Source organism: Marmota marmota, unplaced genomic scaffold (assembly GCF_001458135.2).
Source record: "Marmota marmota marmota unplaced genomic scaffold, marMar, whole genome shotgun sequence".
Taxonomy (NCBI): Eukaryota; Metazoa; Chordata; class Mammalia; order Rodentia; family Sciuridae; genus Marmota; species Marmota marmota.
The window spans coordinates 36,397,547-36,407,983 of NW_026000240.1; positions in this window are offsets into that span (position 1 = coordinate 36,397,547).

The window sequence follows — 10,437 nt, forward strand, 5'->3', positions numbered from 1 at the left end:
TAGTGCTTCAATAAACATGGACTTTCAGGTATCCCTTTGGTATACTGATATCTATCTATCTATCTATCTGTCCATCATCTATCATGCATCTATCATCTTCTTTGGATATATGCTCAGTAGCAGAATTGCTGGTTCTTATGGTAGTCCTGTTTTCAGTGTTGTCCATAATGGCTTCACTAATTTACCTCCCCACCAACAATGTATAAGAATCCCCTTCTTCCATATACTTGCTAGCATTTATTTATTTATTTATTTTGCATTTTTGGTAATTGCCATTCTAATTAGGGTGAGATGATAGCTCATTGTTTTGATCTGCATTTCCCTGATAATCAGTGATGTTGAGCAGTTTTCAGATACTTCTAAGCCATTCATGTCTTTTTTTTTTCCAATTTTTTTTTTTTTAGTTGTAGATGGACACAATACCATTTATTTTTATGTGGTGCTGAGGACCGAACCCAGTGCGTCACATGTGTGAGGCAAGCGCTCTGCCACTGAGCCACAATCCCAGTTCCATTTATGTCTTTTGAGAGCTGTCTATTCAGATCATTCCCACTTCCCTTTTCCTTCAGTACTGTGAATTGAACACAGGGCCTCATATGCTAGGCAAGCACTCTTTCAGTGAGCTATATCCCCAGCCACCACCACCTTTAAAAAATTTTGAGACAGGGTTTTGCTAAATTGCCCAGGCTGGCCTCAAACTTGTGATTCTCTTGCCTTAGGCTCTGGAGTAGCTGGGATCACAGGCATGTACAATCATACCCAGCTTCTTTGACCATTTAAAAATTGGGTTATTTGGCTTTTTTTTTTTGCTCTTGAGTTCTTTGTACATTTGGGATATTAATCTCTTGTTAGTTCAGCAGTTTCCAAGTATTTTCTCCCCTTTTGCAGGTTGTCTCTTCACTTTGTTGTTTCCTTTGCTGAACAGAAACTTCTTACTTTGTTTATTTTTCTTTTTGTTGCCTGTGCTTTTGGGGTCTTGTGTGAAAAATCATTGCCTATATCAATGATTTAAAGTGTTTTGTGTTTTCTTCTCATAGTTTTACAGTTTTAGATCTCACATTCAATTCTTTGATCCATTTTGAGTTGGTTTTTATATGTGGCAAGAGATAGGGGTCTAGTTTCATTCCTCTATATATAGATATCCAGTTTCTCCAGCACCATTTATTGAAGAAATTGCCTTTTTTTCTAATGTATGTTTGGCACTTTTACCAAAGATGTATTTCTGTTTTTATTTTGCTCCATTGGTCTGTGTGTCTGTTTTTATGCCAGAACCACACTCTTTTGGTTGTTATGACTTTGTTGCATTTTTTTGGTTGTTGTTGCATGTTTTGAGGTCAGGTATTGTGATGTTTCCAGATTTGCTCTTTAAAAAAATAATTTAACGTTTATTTTTTTATTATTATTATTGTTTATGTGGTGCTGAGGATTGATCCAGTGACTCACCCATGCTCTTCCATGACCTACAACCTCAGCACCAGCTTTGCTCTTTAAATCAAGATTGCTTTGCTATTTGGGGTCTTTCTTCTTCCACATCACCTTTAAGATTAGGATTGTTAATTAAAATTTAAAAAAAATAGGATTTTTTTTCTAGTTCTATGAAGAATATTGTTAGGATTTTGATGGGGACTACATTGAATCTATAAGTTGCTTTGGATATATGGACATTTTTTTTTTTAATATTTATTTTTTAATTATCGGCGGACACAACATCTTTGTTTGTATGTGGTGCTGAGGATCGAACCCGGGCCGCACGCATGCCAGGCGAGCGCGCTACCGCTTGAGCCACATCCCCAGCCCCAATATGGACATTTTTAACAATTCTTGCAATCAGTGAATATGGATGTCTTTCCTTTTTTTTCAATATTTTTCTTTTAGTCATTGATGGACCTTTATTTAATTTATTTATTTGTATGTGGTGCTGAGAAGTGAACACCACACACATGCCAGGGCCTCACACATGCCAGGCAAATGCTCTACCACTGAGCTACAACCCCAGCCCCATGTCTTTCCATTTTAGATGTCTTCTTTAATTTCTTTCATCAGTGTTTTGTAATTTTCTTTGTAGAGATTTTCACTTTCTTGGTTAAATTCATCTGTACTTATTTTTGGTAGGTATTGTGAATGGGATTGCTTTCTCAACTTATAAAATTTTTGACTCTCTTTAATTTGGATTATTTGTATTTTATACTTTGTGATTTCTTTTAGGATTACTTTGCTTTTTTTCCTAATATTTTGAATAAAAAGCTTAGCTAATTTTCTTTTTCCAAAAAATCATTTATTTGTTTTTGCGTATTTTCCCACACAAAGTATTGGTCTAACTATATCTGAATTTTTTTTTTTTTTTTTTGTACCAGGAATTGGACTCAGGGACACTGAACCACTGAGCCACATCCCTAGCCATTTTTACTTTTTGAGACAGTGTCTTGCAGAGTTCTTTAGGGCCTCATTTTTAACTTGCCATCCTTCTATCTGAGCCTCCTAAATCACTGGGAATATAGGTGTGCACCATTGCACCTGGCTATATCTGACAAATTTAAAAGTAATGTTTTCATTATTATTCAATTTGAAGTACAATCCAAATCTCATTACAAGTATAATGTACTATTTGACTCATGGTTACTTAGAAGTTTATATTCTTTTTTAAAAATTTATTTTATTTATTTATTTTTTAAAATATTTATTTTTTAGTTTTTTTGGGTGGACACAATATCTTTATTTTATATTTATGTGGTGCTGAGGATTGAACCCAGAGCCTCACACATGCTAAGCAAGTGCTCTACCCCTGAGCCACAACCCTAGCCCTAGAAGTTTATATTATTAAAGATGTATTTTTCCTATCCATTTTTGGTTTCAGTCTAATTCTGTTATAATTACTGACCATGAGATATATGATTCTGACTTGTGATGGTTGTGATGTGAGTTGAATACTATCAGCATTTAGAAATATCCTATTTGGAGCTGGGTATGGTGGTGTACACCTGTAATCTCAGTGGTTTGGGAGAGGCTGAGGCAGGAGGATTGAAAGTTCAAAGCCACCTTGGCAACTTAGAGATACCCTAAGCAACTTAGCAAGACCCCAACTCAAAAACAAAAAAACAAAAAAACATAAAAAGGGCTGGGGATATAGCTCAGTGGTTAAGTGCCCCTGGTTAAAAAAAAAAAAGGAAGGACAACAAAGAAATATTCTATTTGTATTTAAGTAATCTGTATATTCTAACTTTGGAATGCAGAGTTTAATATCTGTCCATTGTATAGTTAGTTACCCAGCCTCAGGTATTTTAGCAGTGAAAACTAAGCAGCAAAAGCTAATTTGTAAAGTCACCCAATGGCTGAGGACAATTCTTGGCTATAAGCTTTAAAAGCTGCAATGAAAGTTTATTATTGATAAGTCAAGAAACTGATATGTGGTTAGTTAAGTCAGGATATCAACCTGTATTGTTGAGAGCCACAGCCGAAGGGGCCCCAGCAAACTTCCAGCTGCCGGCTGATGATTGGCTCACAGCGGCCCCAGCAACATCTAGCTGATTGGCTCCTCTGCGGTGATGCTCATTGGGCTGGTTCCCTGCCCTTTCAGACCACGGAGCTGCTCATTGGGGGACTTTTTTGGCTCCGCCCACGTGACCCAGCCCATCGGCCTCAAGAGCAGGAGGATTGTGGGAGGTGGAGAGAAGCTTGTGTGGGGGAGAGAGGTGTGTGGAAAGCCGGTGGTGGCAGTTGAGGCTCTGAGGGTTTTTCCTGAGAGGCTGTTTTGTTTGGCGTGTGTGGTTCTAAAAATAAAGTTAGTTTCTTTTGACAAGTGGCTCCTGATTGTGCCCAGCCAGACTGCGGCACTGTATTTCTAACAGAAATTTAGGGAACTGACCATAGTTAAGTTCATCACAATAAATGAAGTTCACCATTGACATTACTGGTTCAATAATGAGTGATAGTTAAATATTTACCTTAGAGTAACTGCTGATAAATAATACAATGAATAACTATACGTTTATATTTTCACAAATTTTGTAAATTTGTCTAATAGTCTTAGACTGTCACTGTTTGACCCATCTGTTACTCAGAAGTTTAGAGTCTTAAAAATATACTTTTTTTGTTTGTTTGTTTCAGTCTAATTATATTGTGGTTATAGAACATGGAATATGTGTCTCTGACTTGTGATTTGAATTGACTGTTGTCAGCATTTATAAATACTCTATTTATAGGATATTTATTGCCACCAGTAGTAACACATTTTAGTATGTTCTACTTCAGGCTTTTTCCAGTTTGTTTGAAAGTATTCTCACATATTGTTGTTCCATGCAGATTACTCATAAAGGCTAATTCTTTAGTTACTTTAACTCAGCAAATATCATTCAAAGAAACAACTAAGGAACATTGGTAACTTCTGTAGACTCATAGTTAAGGAAAACCACTTGAAGTCACATGCCTTTATTTTATTTTTTAAAATACATGACAGCAGTGGAATGCATTACAATTCTCATTACACATATAGAGCACAGTTTTTCGTATCTCTGTATATAAAGTATGTTCACGCCAGTTTATGCCTTTATACATGTACTTTGGGTTTTTTTTGCATTATAATTCTTAATACACATATATACCACAATTTTTCATATCTGTTTGTATATAAAGTATGTTGACACCCAATTCAAGTCTTCATACATGTACTTTGTTAATGATGTCCATCCCATTCCACCATCCTTGCTAATCCCCTGCCCCCTTCCTTTCCCTTCCACCCCTCTTCCCTATCTAGAATTAATCTAATCCTCCCATGTTCTCCCTCCCTACCACACTATGAGTCAACCTCCTTATATCAGAGAAAACATTCAGCATTTGTTTTTTGGGATTGGCTAACTTCACTTAGCATTATCTTCTCCAACTCCATGCATTTACCTGCAAATGCCATGATTTTGTTCTTTTTTAATGCTGAGTAAAATTCCATTGTGTATATATGCCACATTTTTTTATCCATCCATCCACTGAAGGACATTTAGATTGGCACCACAGTTGAGCTATTGTGAATTGTGCTGCTATAAACATTGATGTGGCTGTGTCCTTGTAGTATGCTGTTTTTAAGTCCTTTGGGTATACTCTGAGGAGAGGAATAGCTGGGTCAAATGGTGGCTCCATTCCCAGATTTCCAAGGAATCTCCATACTGCTTTCCAAATTGGCTGCACCATTTTGCAGTCCCACCAGCAATGCCAACACTTGTTGTTGTCTTCATAATAGCTGCCATTCTGACTGGAGTGAGATGACATCTTTAGAGTAGTTTTGATTTGCATTTCTCTGATTGCTAGAGATGATGAGCATTTTTTCATATATTTGTTGATTGATTGTATATCCTCTTCTGAGAAGTGTCCGTTCAGGTCCTTGGCCCATTTGTTGATTGGGTTATTTGTTTTTTTGGTGTTTAGCTTTTTGAGTTCTTTATATACCCTAGTGCTCTATCTTATGTGTGAGGGGTAATGATTTTCTCCCAGGATTTAGGCTGTCTGTTCACCTCACAGATTGTTTCTTTTGCTGAGTAAAAACTTTTTAGTTTGATTCCATCCCATTTATTGATTCTTGGTTTTAATTCTTGCACTATAGGAGTCTTATTAAGGAAGTTGGAGCCTAATCCCACATGATGAAGATTAGGGCCTACTTTTTCTTCTATTAGACACAGAGTCTCTGGTTTAATTCCTAGGTACTTGATCCACTTTGAGTTGAGTTTTGTGCGTGGTGAGAGATAGGGGTTTAATCTCATTTTGTTGCATATGGATTTCCAGTTTTCCCAGCACCATTTGTTGAAGATGCTATTTTTTTTCTCCAGTGCATATTTTTGGCAACTTTGTCTAATATAAGATAATTGTAATTTTGTGGGTTAGTCTCTGTATCCTCTATTCTGTACCATTGGTCTACCAGCCTGTTTTGGTGCCAATACCATGGTGTTTTTGTTACTGTTGCTCTGTAGTATAGTTTAAGGTCTGGTATAGTGATACCACCTGCTTCACTCTTCCTGCTTAGGATTGCTTTAGCTATTCTGGGTCTCTTATTTTTCCAGATGAATTTCATGATTGCCTTTTCTATTTCTATGAGGAATGCCATTGGGATTTTTATTGGAATTGCATTAAATCTGTATAGTGCTTTTGGTAGTATGGTCATTTTGATAATATTAATTCTTTCTATCCAAGAGCAAGATAGATCTTTCCATCTTCTAAGGTCTTCTTTGATTTCTTTCTTTAGGGTTCTGTAGTTTTCATTGTATAGATCTTTCACCTCTTTTGTTAAGTTGATTGCCAAGTATCTTTTTTTTTTTTTTTTTGAGGATATTGTGAATGGGGTAGTTTTCCTCATTTCCTTCTCAGAGGATTTGTCACTGATATACAGAAATGCCTTTGATTTATGGGTGTTGATTTTATATCCTGCTAATTGCTGAATTTATTTACTAGTTCTAGAAGTTTTCTGGTGGAGTTTTTTGAGTCTTCTAGGTATAGAAACATATCGTCAGCAAATAGAGCTAGTTTAAGTTCTTCTTTTCCTATACATATCCTTTTAATTTCTTTCGTCTAATTGCTCTGGCCAGTGTTTCAAGAACTATGTTGAATAGAAGTGAGAAAGAGGGCATCCCTGTCTTGTTCCAGATTTTTAGAGGGAATACCTTCAATTTTCTCTGTGTAGAATGATGTTGGCCTGAGGCTCTTAGTGTAGCTAGCCTTTACCAAGTTGAGATATATTCCTGTTATCCCTAGTTTTTCTAGTGTTTTGAATATAAAGAGCTGTATTTTGTCAAATGCTTTTTATGCATCTATTGAGATGATCATATGATTCTTATCTTTAAGTCTATTGGTGTGATTAATTACATTTATTGATTTCCATGTTGAACCAACCTTGCATCCCTGGGATGAATCCCACTTGATCATGGTGCACAATCTTTTTGATATGTTTTTGTAATTGATTTGTGAGAATTTTATTGAGAATTTTTTGCATCTATGTTAATTAGAGATATTGGTCTGAAGTTTTCTTTCTTTGAAGTGTCTTTGTCTGTTTTTTTTTTTTTATCAACATATCTCAAACAATTTATTCTTTGTCTGGTTTTGGAATTAGGGTGATATTGGCCTCATAGAATGAGTTTGCTAGTGCTCCCACTTTTTCTATTTCCTGAAATAAATTGAAGAGTATTGGTATTAGTTCTTCTTTAAAGGTCTTGTAGAACTCGGCTGTGTATCCATCAGGTCCTGGGCTTTTCTTGATTGGTTATCTTTTGATGGCTTCTTCTATTTCCTCACTTGATATTGTTCTGTTTAAGTTGTGTGTATCTTCCTGACCCAATTTGGGCAGATCATATGACTTAATGAATTTATTGATGCCTTCAGTGTCTATTTATTGGACTATAAGGTTTCAAAATAAATTCTAACTATCTTCTGTATTTCTGTAGTGTCTGTTGTTATATTGCCTTTTTCATCACATATGCTGGTAATTTGAATTCTTTCTCTTCTTCTTTTCATTAGCGTGGCTAAGGGTCTGTCAATTTTATTTATTTTTCAAAGAACCAACTTTTAGTTTTGTCAATTTTTTCAGTTGTTTCTTTTTGTTTCGATTTCATTGATTTCAGCTCTAATTTTAATTATTTCTTGCCTGCTACTGCTTTTGTTGCTGATTTGTTCTTTTTCTAGGGTTTTCAGATGTAGTGTGAGGTCATTTATTTGTTGATTTTTTTCTTCTTTTGAGGAATGAACTCCATGCAATGAATTTTTCTCTTAGTACTGCTTTCATGGTGTCCCAGAGATTTTGATATGTTGAGTCTGTGTTCTCATTTACCTCTAAGAATTTTTCAGTCTCCTCCTCTTTTTTTTTGAGAGAGAGAGAGAGAGGAGAGAAGAGAGAGAGAATTTTAATATTTATTTTTCAGTTTTTGTTGGACACAACATCATTGTTTGTATGTGGTGTTGAGGATCAAACCCGGACCGCACGCATGCCAGGCGAGCGCGCTACCACTTGAGCCACATCCCCAGCCCTCAGTCTCCTCCTTGATGTCTTCTATAACCCATTGTTCATTCAGTAGCATATTGTTCAGTCTCCGTGTGATGCAGAAATTTTTATTTTTTATTTTGTCGTTTATTTCCAAGTTCTTTACATTATGATCTGATAAAATGCATGGTAGTATCTCTACTTTTTTGTATTTGCTAAGAGTTGCTTTGTGGCATAGTATATGGTCTATTTTAGAGAAGGATCCATGTGCTGCTGAGAAGAAAGTGTATCCGCTTCATGCCGGTTGAAATATTCTATATCTGTCAGTTAAGTCTAAGTTATTAATTGTGTTATTGAGCTCTATAGTTTCTTTATTCAATTTTTGTTTGGAAGATCTATCCAGTGGTGAGAGAGGTGTGTTAAAGTCCCCCAAGATTATTGTGTTGTGGTCAGTTTGACTCTTGAACTTGAGAAGAGTTTGCTTGATGAACATAGCTGCACCATTGTTTGCAGCATATATATTTATGATTGTTATGTCTTGTTGGTGTATGGTTCACTTGAACAGTATATAATGTCCATCTTTATCCCTTTTGATTAACTTTGGCTTGAAGTCTACTTTATTTGATATGAGTATGGAAACCCCTAGAATAGAAAGGAGGTAATTTAGGGTAGACAAGTACGTGGGAGGACAGTAGAGTACATAAAAACAAACACACATATGTATTTACAAAATTACAGGATGTAAAAATAGTAAAATTTGGAGGTTGAAAGAAGAAGAAAGAGAAAAGGAAAGAAAGAGAAAAAAAGAAAAGGGGCGGGGCTTATGGAATTCCTCTATATTATATTATTCTGGTGACTCAGTTCTCAATATTCTATTTCATGCAAAGTTCTTGGTTTCACATATGTTGGGGTTGTGAGTGCCAGAGGATAGAAGGGTAGAGGAGAAAGAAAAAGGATAAGAAGGAAAAAAATACTCTTAGAATTCCGTTTATTTCCTGCTTCTCTTCCAGTAGGTGGAATTTTCTATTTTAAGCTTGAATCTCTGCCCTCAGGGTGGTGTAGATAACCAGGGTGAGAAGACTTGAGTCCCCCCCCCCATTCCCCAACACCCTATCATCTTCCCTCTCCTGCCTGGTTTTAGACTCTCTGTTGCTTATCAGGTCCCAACTTCAGGACCTCTCGCAGTTGGTGGTTCACACCAGGTGGGCAGCGCCCTGGTGGCACTGCGCTTCTGTTCTACTGAGAGAAATTTTTGTGCTGGGTAGTCACTGTGCCGAGTTTTTGCAGATGGGGGGAGGGGGAGTTAGAAACCAGGTACCTCTTCAGTTGGAGATCTGCACCCATGCCCACCAAAAAATGGTGAGAAAGGTTTTCCAAAATGGAGTTGGTCTGCTTCCAGCACCTGGGTGTCTGGTGAGGTGGGGGTAGCTGGGATGTCCTTGTGCTGTGGCTAGAACGCAGTCAGGTGACCTGCGTGGGAGTGGAGCGCAGTCTAGAGTTCTGCAGAGGTGCCGATTTAGTGATTCTGCTACGCCGCCGCTTGAGAGCTGTGTGTATGCTCGAACTGCGGGCTTTGGGTCTGGAGTCTGGAGTCTTAGTGGAACACAGAGGCTCTGCTTTCTGCATAGGTAGTCGCAGCACTGGTTGTTTCTGTGAAAATCTGTTGTATAGGGGTCCTGTCGCATGCTCTGAGATGTTGTATTCCGTCTAGGGAGACCTTGTGGAGAAGCTGCCTGACTGCTTCCTTGGATTCATGCACAGAGCAGCCAGAAACAGTTTCTCTTCTATTCCATCATCTTGGATCCCCCCACATGCCCTTTTTTTTTTTTTTTTAACTTTGAGACAGGATCTCACTAAGTTCCCTAGTTTATGATCTTCCTGTCTCAACCTCCAGAGCTGCTGGAATTACACTGTATCCAGCACAGTTCCTTTTTATTTTTTAAATAGTACTGGGGATTGAACCCAGGGGTACTTTACCACTGAACTACATCCCCAGCCCTTTTTTAAAATTTTGAGACAGGGTCTTAAGTTGCCCAGGCTGGCTTTGAACTTGTGTACTCCACCATGCCTGATATGTCTTTTTTTAAAAAAGACAAACCATCTGCCTTTATGATAAATGACATTCTTAGTGGGGTCACATTTGTTTTACACACACACACACACACACACACACACACAAGGAATTCTTCATTTTGAGACAGTGTCTCAAAATAAATAAATAAATAAATAAATAAATAAATAAATAAATTTGTAGATGAATACTTTTATTTTTATGTGGTGCTGAGGATCAACCAAATGCCTCACGCGTGCTAGACAAGTTATTTACTGCTGAGCCCCAGCCCCAGCCCATCATATCTACTTTGAACAGCTGTCAGGTAGGTCATTAAATATTAACCTCTATGTCTTTTTAATACTTTGTTTTTTGGCTCAGATTTGACAAAGTTTTTTTTTTTTTTTGTGTGTGTGTGTGTGGTTGTTTATAGGCAAGA